Source organism: Hyla sarda, chromosome 2, assembly GCF_029499605.1.
Source record: "Hyla sarda isolate aHylSar1 chromosome 2, aHylSar1.hap1, whole genome shotgun sequence".
Classification (NCBI taxonomy): Eukaryota; Metazoa; Chordata; class Amphibia; order Anura; family Hylidae; genus Hyla; species Hyla sarda.
The window spans coordinates 83,018,090-83,031,895 of record NC_079190.1 but is presented as its reverse complement, the minus strand read 5'-3'; positions in this window follow the sequence as shown (position 1 = coordinate 83,031,895).

Below are 13,806 nucleotides of genomic sequence, written 5' to 3'. Positions count from 1 at the left end.
ATGTATTGGATCAGAGAACAGGAAGCTGTGACTGTAGGGACTGGACAATTCCCTTTTTGTTTTTCTCCTGGCACAAAAGTAATAGAATATCCTGACTACCCCTTTCAGCCATATCTAAAGCACATCATAGCTACGTTTTTAGTGAACTAATTGAATAAACTTAATGCAATGTTTTCTTGTCTATGCCAACATAAAGGAGTACTGTTAGTGTTTGTTATATATATATATATATATATATATATATATATATAAAACAAACAATCAAATTTTTTTAAATTTTTTTTTTTTTTTTACAAAACATTCTTATTCTACCCATTATAAATAAACATCTACTTGCATCCCGCCGCTCACCCGGTGCCTCTGTTGTCTTACTGCGCTCCTCTTCTTGGTTCCCTGAGGTCTTTAAGTCACGCTGCTGTCCGCAGAGATGTCCCACCTCAGCCAGTGACTGGCTGAGTGGGAATGGGACATATTGACCACAGGGAATCGTGAAGAGGAGTGCAGCGGGATGTAGGCAAATATTTGTTTATAATGGGCAGAATGGGAATGTTGCTTTAAAGGGGTATTCTGGCCAAATACATCTTAACCCCTATCCAAAAGATAGGGGTTAAGATGTCTGACCGCCCCTGGGACCCCCGCGATCTCCGTGCAGCCCCCGCATTCTATGCAGGGCTGCGTCTCCAGTCTCGGAAATCTTTGTTTCTGGGACTGGAGAAGTGACGTCATGCCACACCCGCTCCATTCATGTCTATGGGAGGGGGTGTGATGGAATACCCCTTTACAAATAAAGCCTATCCTAGAGTTCCACTTTAACCCTTGTAAAAACGAACTGTTAATATCTTAGCTCCATAGGTTTTAGTTTTTATTTTAAAGAGGTATTCCAGTGCTTGCATGGAGAGTGTGCCGGGCCCTGCTCTGGAGATCCCAGGGTGGTGTCTGACCCCTGCTATTACACTTAGAACTTATCCCCAGGATAGGGGATAAGTCCCAGAATCGCCCCCTTTAAAGGGGTACTCCGCTGCTCAGCGTTTGGAACAAAATGTTCCGAACGCTTAGGGCCGGTGCCGGGAGCTCGTGATGCCATAGCCCCACCCCTCATGATGTCACACACTGCCCCCTCAATGCAAGTCTATGGGAGGGGACGTGAAGGCTGTCACGCCCAATCCCATAGACTTACATTGCGGGGGCGGGGTGTGATGTCATGAGCTGCCAGCGCCGGCTCTAAACATTCGGAACATTTTGTTCCAAATGCCGAGCAGCGGAGTACCCTTCTTAAAGAGTGTGCCATTGCAAAAAATAACCTATTAGGTGCCCTAATAAGACTGACTTTAGGGGTTATTGTACCCACTAGCTGTACAGATACATACAATGCTCCTGATCTAGAAGGATCATCTGACTGTTCTTGTAAAGGTGTGATACTGTTAGGTGATGGATTTCAATGTCCTTATTTTTGGTCTTTTTGACAATTGGCCTTCAAGGTCTCAGCATATCTTTGTGTTTTGTCCCTTTTGAACAGAGATATTACGTAGTATTTTTTTTCTTTGTTTAATGCTACAATCTGTGTAGAGTAGTATTTCCCAAATGGCGAGTCTCCAGCTGTTGCAAAACTACAACTCCCAGCATGCCCGGACAGCCGAAGGCTGTCTGGGCGTGCTGGGAGTTGTAGTTTTGCAACAGCTGGAGACTTGCCATTTGGGAAACACTGGTGTAGAAAAGTCATGGTGGGCCGACTCTCTGATCATTAGTTTTATTTCTGCAGCAGACATCCATCCAACTTTCGCACAGTGGAGAAAACCTATATTTTTATATTGTGTAACAAACTTTCGCTTATGTTCATTTCCTAGCAGGGTTGTACTTGTTACAGAGAAGGCAACATGTGACTTCATCTGAAGAATTGTGTGACACTCTATTGCCTACAATGGACCCAACTTATTTAAGATTCCTACCACTGAATGTTGGTGTTATACACCGAGTCCATCCAGCTCAAGAGATGGGATAAAACTTTCATGAGAAAGGGACATGAGCTTGAACTACTTGCGTTATTGTGATTATTTTTTTTTTTTTTCTTTCTGATAGAGGTTCTATGGCTTTGCTGGGGGGGGTAATTTTGGTTTAAGGTGGCTGAAATCACTGTGACTGCAAGAAGAAATTTTTTTACTCACTTTTACTACTAAATATGTATTTCTTGGAAAACACAAAAATGCCTGCAAGTAATGTTCCAGGTATCCCTTGCGATCTGTATATTTTCCCAAATAAAATTGGTATTGACTGACTGGTACATGGTTATCACAGCATTTGTATTGTCATTGTTCGTTTTTGTAGTTCTTAGTTATGGGTGTAGCGTGATGGATTTAAATAAACGGTCACAATATTACTTAGTTCTGCCATGACCATTTTAATCGGTTGCCGTCGAAGGACAAGCAGGTTTGTCCTGAGACGGCAAGCAGTTTATGGCGCAGGCTCCTGACTAGAGCCCACGCCATACCTGCCGGGCCTCAGCTGATTCCTTTAGCTGGGGGCTGCCGTTAATAGCAGTCATGCTGCGATCACCACGGCCAGCTATTAACCCTTTAGATCGCCGCTGTCAAAACGGATAGCTGTGTCTAAAGGGACCTTTCAACCATTCCCTGGTGGTCCAGATAGCCTTACTAACCACAGTCCCTTACAGGTGATCGGAGGGGGGGCGATCCACTTCTGAGGTAGCCAAAGGGCTTACCTCTCCTTCTGCTAGTCCCGGTTCTGAGATTGATCAAGCCAGGCTATATCAATCAAGCGCAGAGCACACAAATCAATGTAGTTCTATGGAACTACATTGATCTGTATGAGGAATCTAATGATTCCTCCTAATAGTCTCAAAGAAGGAAAAAAGTTGAATAAAAGTTATTAAAAAAATACCCATTAACCCCTTCCATATTAAAAGTTTGAATCACTTCTAGAGATGAGCGAACTTACAGTAAATTCGATTCGTCACAAACTTGACAGTTGATGACTTTTCCTGCATAAATTAGTTCAGCTTTCAGGTGCTCCCGTGGGCTGGAAAAGGTGGATACAGTCCTAGGAGACTCTTTCCTAGGACTGTATCCACCTTTTCCAGCCCACCGGAGCACCTGAAGGCTGAACTAATTTACGCTGGATAAGTAATCAACTGCCGAGCCGAGAAGTTCGTGACGAATCGAATTTACTGTAAGTTCGCTCATCTCTAATCACTTCTCTTTTGCCAAAATCAAAGTCCAAAATTGTATATTTTTGGTCACTTGGTGTACCCAAAAAATTTTTTTTTATGAAAACCGAACAAAAAGTCCCATCAAAACAAAAATAGTACCAATTAAAAACTTCAGATCACAGTGCAAAAAATTTGCCATCATACATCCCCCATATACAGAAAAATATAGTAGTTATAATTTTTTTAGGTAGTAAAATGAAAAAACCTATTTAATGTGTGTATTCTTGTAACGGTATGGGCCTAAAGAATAAAGATAAGGTGTTATTTTTACCAAAAAGTGCACCTAATTGGAAGCCCCCAAAAGTTACCAAATGGAGTCTTGTTTTTTAATTTTGCCCACGAATATTTTTTTCTGGTTTTGCCGTAGATTTTGTTGTGAAATGATTGATGTCATTACAAAGTAAAATTGTTGGTGCAAAAAAAAGCCCTCATATGGGTCTGTAGGTGGAAAGCAGTGTTATGATGATTAGAACGTGAGGAGGAAAAAAGGAAAGTGCAAAAATGGAAAATGGCCCGGTCCTTAAAGGAAAACTGTCAGAAAACTCCCCCTGCACTAACCAGAGGTACTGGCTGGTAGTGCAGGGGACGCCTATCAATTTGCTGCCTACCATTCCTGGATCCATCCGGCTGTTGACCCTTTTTTGTGGATATGCAAATGTGCTGCTAATTGACAGGGACGGGGTTACAAGGCTCCTTCTGGTGCTCGTCTGCCACATCGACCAGCTTATGAATATTCATCCTCTCCCTCCGACTGTTCCTCCCCGTTCTGTACTGGACTCCACTGAGGAGGGAGGGGATGAATATTCATAAGCCAGGCGGTGCGACGGACAAGTGGCGCTGGCGTCATAGTGCCATGAGGAGCTTTGTAACCCTGCCCATGCCAGTTATCTTTTTTTGTGGATATGCAAATGAGATGCTAACGGTTGAATGGCGAGACATATCCAGGCATGGTAGGCAGCAAATTGATCAGGGTCCCCCGCACTACCAGCCAGTACCTCCTGGTTAGTGTGGGGTTTGTTAACCTTTTTAACAAACCCCACACTTTAAGTTTTTCTTTAAGGGGTTAATTTTGGCTCTGTTCACACAGGGGCATCCATCACAGATTCCTTGACAGTGCTGTATTACTCTTCTCATCAAAACAGAACCCATTGGACACCATTATAAGTCAGTAAAGTCTATGAGGTGCTGCAGATGTCTGATCCCGTAACAGCTTGCATTGTTTTTCTGCACCTATGGGATTGAACAGAAAAACACAATTCACAACACTGGCCCAAATTTACAAAGATTGCCTTGTTTTCAAAATGACACCATTTTAAGGGTTTAGTTTCTCATCCTACTAGAATTCTCTCGCTGTTTTTCAACATCATGACTGCACCACCGGAGAGCTGAACTCCTCCCCTAAGGAAAGAAAACCTATGGTACAAAAGGAAGGGCCCTCAAGTGGTTCTCAACCTTCGTGACTGTACCCCCAAAGGGTATGTCTGCGGGTACCCCTTGCGCGAGGGGTACTCGTGGACAAAATAAGTCATAAAGTACTTAATTTCCTAATGGCGTGTGCTTACCTTTCTAATGCGATACTAATGGGTTACTTAATCCCCTTGTGCCATTATTCCCCCTCCATATTAATCCCCTTATGTCATAATTCCCCCCCCTCACTCTGATCCCCTTTTGCCATTGTCCCCCCTCCATCTTAATCCCCTTGTGCTATTATTCCCACCTCTGATCCCCCTGGGCCAACAGATGAGATACATATAATAACAACCTCCCATACTGCAGTGTTACACTTAGTGTAATATGCTTACCAGGCCTGTGTTTATCCCATTCGGCAGGAGTTGGAGGGTCGCACTGATGGGTGATGTCCTTCTACGCAATGTCAGGGACGTCACATGTCAGGCCCAGCAGCCACTGCAGCTGACGTAAAGTGGCCGCATCTCCGGCCTTGGTACAATATAGTGAGCTACTGCGGCGTCCAATATCCGCTCCAATCCCCCAATGCATGGCCAGTATTTGTCAGCTAATTGCGGTATCCCCTCCCCCCCATAACCCTTGACATACCACTAAGGGTACATGTACCCCTGGTTGAGAACCCCTGGTCTAGGAAGCTGTACATGTGGCAGGATAACCTCTAAATTTCCTGCTATGCCCCCTTCATGCTTCCTGTACTTTGCTGCTACTGCAGCCTGCCTGGAGTTCTGGTGGCAGCCACAGTTCTTTTGTCCGGCATACCTGATTGAGGAAAGATGGAAGCAGCCAGTAGATGATTTGGCTGATGTCGAGTGCTGCAGAGAGGATCCTGGCAGCTTCCACGTGGTTGCGCTATATTGGAGCCGAAGTTCCAGCTCATGGAGTCCCTAAAGTGAGGCAGCAGCTAGGAGCAGGGGAGTGATGCTGAGGCCGCACGTGACGTCAGATGTCTGGTCTACCACATTTCTGCAGGGCAGCAGGTATAAGGAGATCTTTTCCTGCTGTTCTGTCTCCAATTAAGTGAGCTGGCCAGCCAAGCTTACTGAAGGGGGTACTGAACTTATGAGGTCCCCAAGAAAGCGACAAAAAAAAGACCAATGTAGCATATGAAAAGCTAATGTAAATACAGATTACAACAAACCTTATTGTTATAGGCAACATAATTACAACAGCGGTCCCCTTGTTTTTAACGTCTGTTAAGATGTTGAGGAAAGAAATTGAAGCCACATTAAAGGCATTACTACCTGCCCCTCAGTCTTTGCAACCCATCATTATTATTTCTGGCCCCGATACATGGAACATGAACAATATGGCAGGCAAACCCTTGTTTCTTGTTGAGGATCAGGATCAGCTACAGTAATTAAAGTGGTTGAGGCAGTTATGAGTTTTAAAGAAACCAGGGAACCCAAATTGGTGCAAGACATCGGCCCTGATTTACTATTGCAAACCCGACATATTTTGTCGGGTTGTGCACCAGATTCTGGCGCATTGCACCAGAAATTCTGTGTACAACAGAATGTGTGCCAGAATTGAAAAAAACCTGACTGACTAACTCTCTATTTTACTGAGAAAACCCGGAATAGGGGCGTGGCTGACGAAAAGGGGGCGTGTCCCCAACATTTTCACAAAAAAAACAACAAATTTACTAAGGTTTCCACTAAAAATGTAGTGGATTTGAGCTGAGGAAAACCCTACAGATCAGAGCATGTGTAAAAAAAAAGCAAAATGTAGGGAGACCTTAGTAAATATAGTGGAAAAAAATTATAGGGAATTAAAAGCCACAAAGAAAACTAAACACCATTCTTAGTAAAGCATGTTTGAGGGGCTGGAATAAAAAAAAAAAAAAAAAAAAACTTAGAGTCTTTTCAGTTGATTAAAAGATAGTGGATGTATAAAATTTACATTTTTGGTGAAATTTTCATTTCCTGGAGTCCGAAGGCAGCCCAAAAAAGGGTTAAGAGTTCCTACTTGACCCAATAGAAGGTGGTTAACCTAGCAGTAAAACAAAAGACTAAATTAGTAAATAACCCATGCACTGCTAGGAAGCCTATAAAGGATAGCTAAGACCACACCCACGCGTATTGATTGCAGCAATAATTTTTTATTGGGAGGGATATTTGTGCTGCCTTCGGTCCCCAGGAAATGAAAATTTCACCAAAAAGGAACATTTTTTACTTCCTGATCGTCCTCAGGCAGCACAACAAAGGGACAAGCAATGCAGCATGAGAAAATAAAGGGGAGGATCAATGATTAACGGCTCCTTGTAGCACTCCTCTGCCAAAGCCGATCCCTCAGCCTCCAAGATGTCTAATCTGTAATGCCGGACAAATTTGGAAGCTGATGACCATGTGACTGCTTTGCAAATTTCCAAGAGGCATGTAGCACCGCTCGGCCCATGAGGCAGCTGTAGATCTTGTAGAGTGAGCTAGGAGCACGATGGGAGACTAGAGACCTTCCAGACTGTAACAAAACTTGATCAGATCCTTGATCCAGCTAGATAAGGTGGCTTTACTTGCCCTTTTACCTCTGTTTTGATCCCCGTATTGAACATAAAGAGCTTCTGAAGATCTTGAATTGACTGTCTGCTGCAGGGAGGTTAGGAGAGCTCGACGTACATCCAATAAGTGAAATATGTCCAGGGGCCCTCTTTTGGATGGGGGCCCTGGGCAACTGCCCAGGTGCCCCCCCCCCCTTAACGCCGACCCTGATTAACACAAGATACAGCTCTAATGATGAAAATGTACGATAAAATTGATAAATTTGAACATTTTGCTTATTTTAAAGTGACTTAACCTTTCATTATTTGACATTATTATTTCCTCAAGTCCTGTTGGGGGATGCTGAGGTAATAGGGGCATCTTTCCCAAGCCAGTACCCCTTTTGGCCAGAGTGTAATATGAACACTGTGCCCTGTAAAGCGTTGCATAGGACTCAATTCTTGCAGCGACATGAATGCTCAGTGGCCCAGCACCAGGACCCTTTTGGTCAGCTCATTGTCAGAATAAGAATGCTGAGCAGGGCTTTTTTGTGAGCAATCCCTTTAACAAATGGATCCCTTTTCCACTTCTTTGTTTTATGCATAAAGCTTATTTCCATGTGAGACAATGGGTGATTTGACTGCTAAGGCTTACAATCTAATAAATGCCCCCCCCCCCTCCCCATACCCCATCACACACACAAATGTAAAAAAAAAAAAAAATTAACAGAGTTACAATTGGGTTAGAGGTGGCCAGTACAATTAAGGAAATATTCACATTAGCAAAATGTCATGCAACACAAATACATATAGTGGAAAGAAGGCAAAGAAGGTGTTCTGACATTTCCCATGGTATGCCCACAGAAATATTGTAAATAGACTGAGAGTACTCCAATCCTAACCATGATTGGTGTTTTTAACCCCTTAAGGACGCAGGACGTAAATGTACGTCCTGGTGCAGTGGTACTTAACGCACCAGGACGTACATTTACGTCCTGTGCATAACCGCGGGCATCGGAGCGATGCCCGTGTCATGCGCGGCTGATGGCAGCTAGGGACCCGCCGGCAATGGCCGACGCCCGCGATCTCGCGGGCGTCCGTCATTAACCCCTCAGATGCCGGGATCAATACAGATCCTGGCATTTGCGGCAGTACGCGATTTCAATGAATGATCGGATCGCCCGCAGCGCTGCTGCGGAGATCTGATCATTCAGAACGCCGCACGGAGGTCCCCTCACCTTCCTCCTTCCGGCTCCCGGCGTCTCCTGCTCTGGTCTGAGATCGAGCAGACCAGAGCAGAAGATGACCGATAATACTGATCTGTTCTATGTCCTATGCATAGAACAGATCAGTATTAGCGATCATGGTATTGCTATGAATAGTCCCCTATGGGGACTATTCAAGTGTAAAAAAAAAATGTTAAAAAATTTAAAAGTTAAAGTAAAAAAAAGGGAAAAATCCCCTCCCCCAATAAAAAAGTAAAACGTCCGTTTTTTCCTATTTCACCCCAAAAAAGCGTAAAAAATAAATTTAATAGACATATTTGGTATCGCCGCATGCGTAAATGTTCGAATTATTAAAATAAAATGTTAATGATCCCGTACGGTGAACGGCATGAACGTAAAAAAAAAAAAAAGTCCAAAATTGCTACTTTTTTAATACATTTTATAAAAAAAAATTATAAAAAATGTATTCAAAGTTTTTTATATGCAAATATTATGTAATAATGGGTATCATTTTAATCGTATTGACCCTCAGAATAAAGAACACATGTCATTTTTACCGTAAATTGTACGGCGTGAAAACGAAACCTTCCAAAATTAGCAAAATTGCGTTTTTCTTTTAAATTTCCCCACAAAAATAGTGTTTTTTGGTTGCGCCATACATTTTATGATATAATGAGTTATGTCATTACAAAGGACAACTGGTCGCGCAAAAAACAAGCCCTCATACTAGTCTGTGGATGAAAATATAAAAGAGTTATGATTTTTAGAAGGCGAGGAGGAAAAAATGAAAACGTAAAAATTTAATTGTCTGAGTCCTTAAGGCCAAAATGAGTCCTTAAGGGGTTAAACATAGTGGCCCAGATTTATCAAACTGTGTGAGAGAAAAAGTGGAGTGATTTTCCCAAAGCAACCAATCACAGCTCAGTTACCGAGCTCTGGTAAAGTGAAAGCTGAGCTGTGGTTGTTGTGGAAAAATTACTCCACTTTTTCTCTTACACAGTTTGATAAATCTGGGCCAGTATACGCTTTTGCAGGTATGTTGCAGTATATATCAGGGCACCTTTTTCCTGTTTTTTAATGTATACATGCAGCGGACCTGTCAGCAGAACAATATATGTATAAGCCCATGGCTAGGACATCATGGTTCCAGGCATATATTTATAAATGTCCTTAGTTATTTCTGGTGCTAAACTAAAAGCCTTTTTCTTATTATGCAAATTAGGCGTGTATTCCAGGGTTTTTTACTGACGCACCCCCTTTGACAATCGGGCCCATGTACTCCTTATGTACTGGTGTGGGACTGGTGAGGAGGGGTGCTGCATGGAGGGGACAGGTGTACCAGGGCGTTCCAGGGCTGGTTCTGAAGAATCATTTTCCTATAGATTCCCCTAGAGGTAATCCAAAAGTACCCTAATTTCCCATATACTTGTTTTTTTAAAATATTCCCATAAGCTTTATTTAATTTACATCACTGCACCCTATATTAAAATTAGAGTGCTGAAAGCCCCTGATTCTTTTAGTGTACAATGATCTGTTGTAGATATTCTCCGACAACAGTGTAATTTGTTACACAGTTTAGGTGTGCCTGCAGGTCACACTTATTTCTATATTCCGGCTCAGCACTCTGTATTTAAAAAAGCTCCTACTCTGCCCCCCTCGACATGTTTCGCTAAATAAGTAGCTTTATCAAGAGGTGGCCCGCCATGAGGCTGGGAGGGTCTAGAGCCGAGGTACTTTTGTGTCTCAGGGAGTGGTGACCCTGAGGTGCTGAAACTCACTGAGTGTTATAAATCACTGAGTGAACGCACTGCACAACACACTCTTCACTTTTGGCACTCACGCTTGGTATAAATTTTTATAGATACGACTGGATGCCCGGGCAGTATATCTGCACTCATCCACTTTTTTTGTTTTTTTGTTTGTCACTGCGCCACTTTTACCTGTTTGTTTGTACACAGCATTTGTCAGGATGCAGTAGCCCTTATGGGTGTCCCTCCTGGCAATCTAGGGGTGGTGTGTGTGGCCATATGGTTCCTCACCTCCCTGCAACCCCTGGGCATCTTGGCTTCGGTCGAGATGCCATCAGTATATGGCTTCTTGGCTGATACCCTGGTTAACGTCTAGGTTGAAGCCAGGTGCATTTGTGGCCCATCGAACCTGGATCCTTGCAGGTGCCTTTTGGCCTGAAGGTGAAGGGTAGGTTTGTTGTGGGGCCTCTCTCCTGTTGGAGCGCATCCTTTGTACACTTTTTTTTAGTGTGACACGTTTGCACTTTTTCTTGCATTTTGGGTGATAGAGAGCATTTGCCTTGGCTCTTAAAGTAAAAAAAAATAGAAAAGGTATTGATACTTACCTGGCAGGGGAGATACCATGATCACCAAGATCTGAAGGACTCCCAGCGTGTGGTAGAGATTTAGCATAGTATGATTGCAGTATTTATGGTTCTTATTAGAACCGCAATTCTCTAGAGCATACCACCTGAAGATCTTCTTCTGGAACTGCCTCGGAACATCGGAAGAAGGAGAAGATCTTGAAGACTCCAGCTCCGGAATAAGCCGACGAAGACCTTCGAAGAATCTCAAGCCAGTGGATGGAAGGGTGCTGGACATGTCCCACGACGTGTTCTGCAAGAAGATGCTTGTGGTGCAGGGCTTCCCCTCAGTGGACACCCTCGGCATTGCAACATTTATGTCCGGGATCTTCTACATTACCTTCGCCATCATCAACACCTGTAGAAGATACTGGGAGGTGGTGAAAGCGGCCAGTCCCAAATCCCCTTTCTCTCGCTTTGTGGGCAACTGCCCTGTCCAAAGAGAGGAGAGGCAGGTGACAGTCTCAATGCGGAACCCACCCCCCCCCCCCCCCCCCCCCGGCAAGGACATCTCAATGTTCCTGAGGCACTTCTGCACCGTGGTGAAGGAGCCCACTCGGATTCTGGACCTGCAAGTGGTTCGTGGTCAACAGACTCAACAAGGACCCTTCCTCTCCAGACGGACTACAACACCTGCCACCGACATTCTACTTGGGCAACTCTACAGGACTTATTTTCTACCCGGACATGCCGCAGACCTGCAGGAGATGTGGCAAGAAGGGCCACGAGAGTAAAGACTGTAAAGATGATGCCTGCAGGTTTTGCGGAGTGACAGGTCTCATGACGAAGAACTGCCCGAAGAGCAAGACTTGCATCTTCTGCAGACTGGCGGCCCACAGCTACAAGGACTGCCCCCAGAGGCAGATAACATGGGTATCTGTGGCAGCGAAAGAACCAAAGCCAGCCCCAGCTCTGGAGCCAGCGGCACAGAAGGCCATACAGACCAAGGAGGGTAAGAAGGCGACACACCGGCCAATCTGGTCTCTGACGTATTCTTGGAAGGGTGCTATGAGGGGCAGCAGGAGCTGACAGGCACAAGAGAAGAGGATCTATCTGACCGGAGTGGTAACTAGCATCTGAACTAACTTCTCTTTTGCATTCCCATGGCTGATCTTAACATCTTTAGCATTAATGTGAGGAGTATTAGAGATAGGTTAAGATTTCAGACTGTGCTTACTTTCTTAGACTCTCAGAAGTGTGATGTTTACATGCTTCAGGTATGTGCTTTGTCCTCTTCTAGGTCTCACAACCATCTGGCAAGGCAGTGGTCTCACGGCCCTTCCTGCTGGTCTGGTGGGGGTGACTGTAGGTCTGCGGTGGTAGCCATCCTGATCAGGGGAGGACACTTTGCACTTGATTCCGTCCAGGAGCTCGTCTGTGGCAGACTTCTTGTCGCAGACTGTTTCTGGGCAGGTGAGCCCGTGCGGCTCATCAATGTGTATGCCTCCCCTGAGAAGAATGTCTGTCTTGAGGTTCTCCAGACCCTGTGTGCTCAGCTTGCCACCACTGGGGCAATAGTGTTGGGTGTTGACTTCAACTGCCCCATTGAGGTGGACGGGTGCAGTCCTGGCACATCCGGCAACCTTGACGTGACTTTGAAGTTGCTTATCGCGATGGTGACAGGGGCATCCTTGCAGGACATTCTTGGGTCCATCAGGAACGGCTCCTTAAACTATACGTGGAGCCGCCCTGATGGCTCTCCCCGTTCTCGGACAGACTTCATCTTCACTTCGAAGAGCAGTTCAAAAGGTTTCGTACTCTATGGTCCCCTGCTTCTTCTCTGACCACAGGGCAATTCGATTTTGGGGGACTCTGGGCCATGGTTTCAATCCTGGCCCAGGCTTCTGGAAGTTGAATTGTGCCCTGTGGGTGCAGAGGGAGGTCATGGAGGAACTTAGGGATGTGTACCTTGTATGGCGTAAAGATAAATGTCTGTTTAACTGTACTAGCGATTGGTGGGAATATGTTAAAGTCGAGTTTCGTTGTCTCTTTCAGGCAAAAGGCAAACGACAGGCGTGTGAAAAGAAGTGGGACTTCAGGAGGCTGCAGCGCAAATTTTCGGTCACTGCAAGACCTGCTCCAGTGCGGCTGGGATGTCAGTGAGGAGCTGGAGGAGACCAAAAATAGCTTTAAAAGGCACTTTGAGGAGGAATCCAAGTGAATCGTCTTTCGTTCCAAGGAGGAGAACCTGGAAAAGGGTGAGAAATGTAACTCTTTCTTTATCAGGAAGCTCCACGCTGGCCACACGCCCCTGACTGAACTACGAGATGAGACCGAACACATGAGAAGGGGCAAGGAGGAGGTGATGGGGGTCATCTCTGACCTCTACAGCAATCTCTATGCCCGTAAGTCATCAGACCCCAAACCCGCCAAGAGGTTCCTGTCAGGTATCACTAACATTGTTGATCCTGCAGGTGCCGTGGCTATGGACATTCCCTTGATGGTGGGGTAGCTGATCTCTGCCGCTAAATCCTTTAAGCCCGGCAGTTACGGTCTCCCGGCCAAGCTCTATGTAGCGATGGGGTCCTGTTGGAGGTGTACGAGGAGGGGGGGGGGGCAGAATGCCTCCGTCATTGAGGCAAGGGATGATCACGATCTTGTATAAGTAGAAGGGGGATGTCAGGATTCGGCAGGCTGGAGGTGGATCCTCTGTGTCAGAGAGGGATTGGCGTGGACCGACCGGTGGACCGGTTCTAAGTTGCTACTGGTATTCACCAGAGCCCGCCGCAAAGCGGAATGGTCTTGCTGCGGCGGTAGCAACCAGGTCGTATCCACCGGTAACGGCTCAACCTCTCTGACTGCTGAGACAGGCGCGGTACAGAAGAACAAGGCAAGAGCAAGGTCGGACGTAGCAGAAGGTCAGGGCAGGCAGCAAGGGTCGTAGTCAACAGCAGAAGGTCTGGAACACAGGCTTGGGACATACACAAAACGCTTTCACTGGCACAAGGCAACAAGATCCGGCAATGCAGGGAAGGGGGAGTGAGGTTATAAAGGCGTGGAGCAGGTGGAAGCTAATTACACTGATTGGGCCAGGCACCAATCAGTG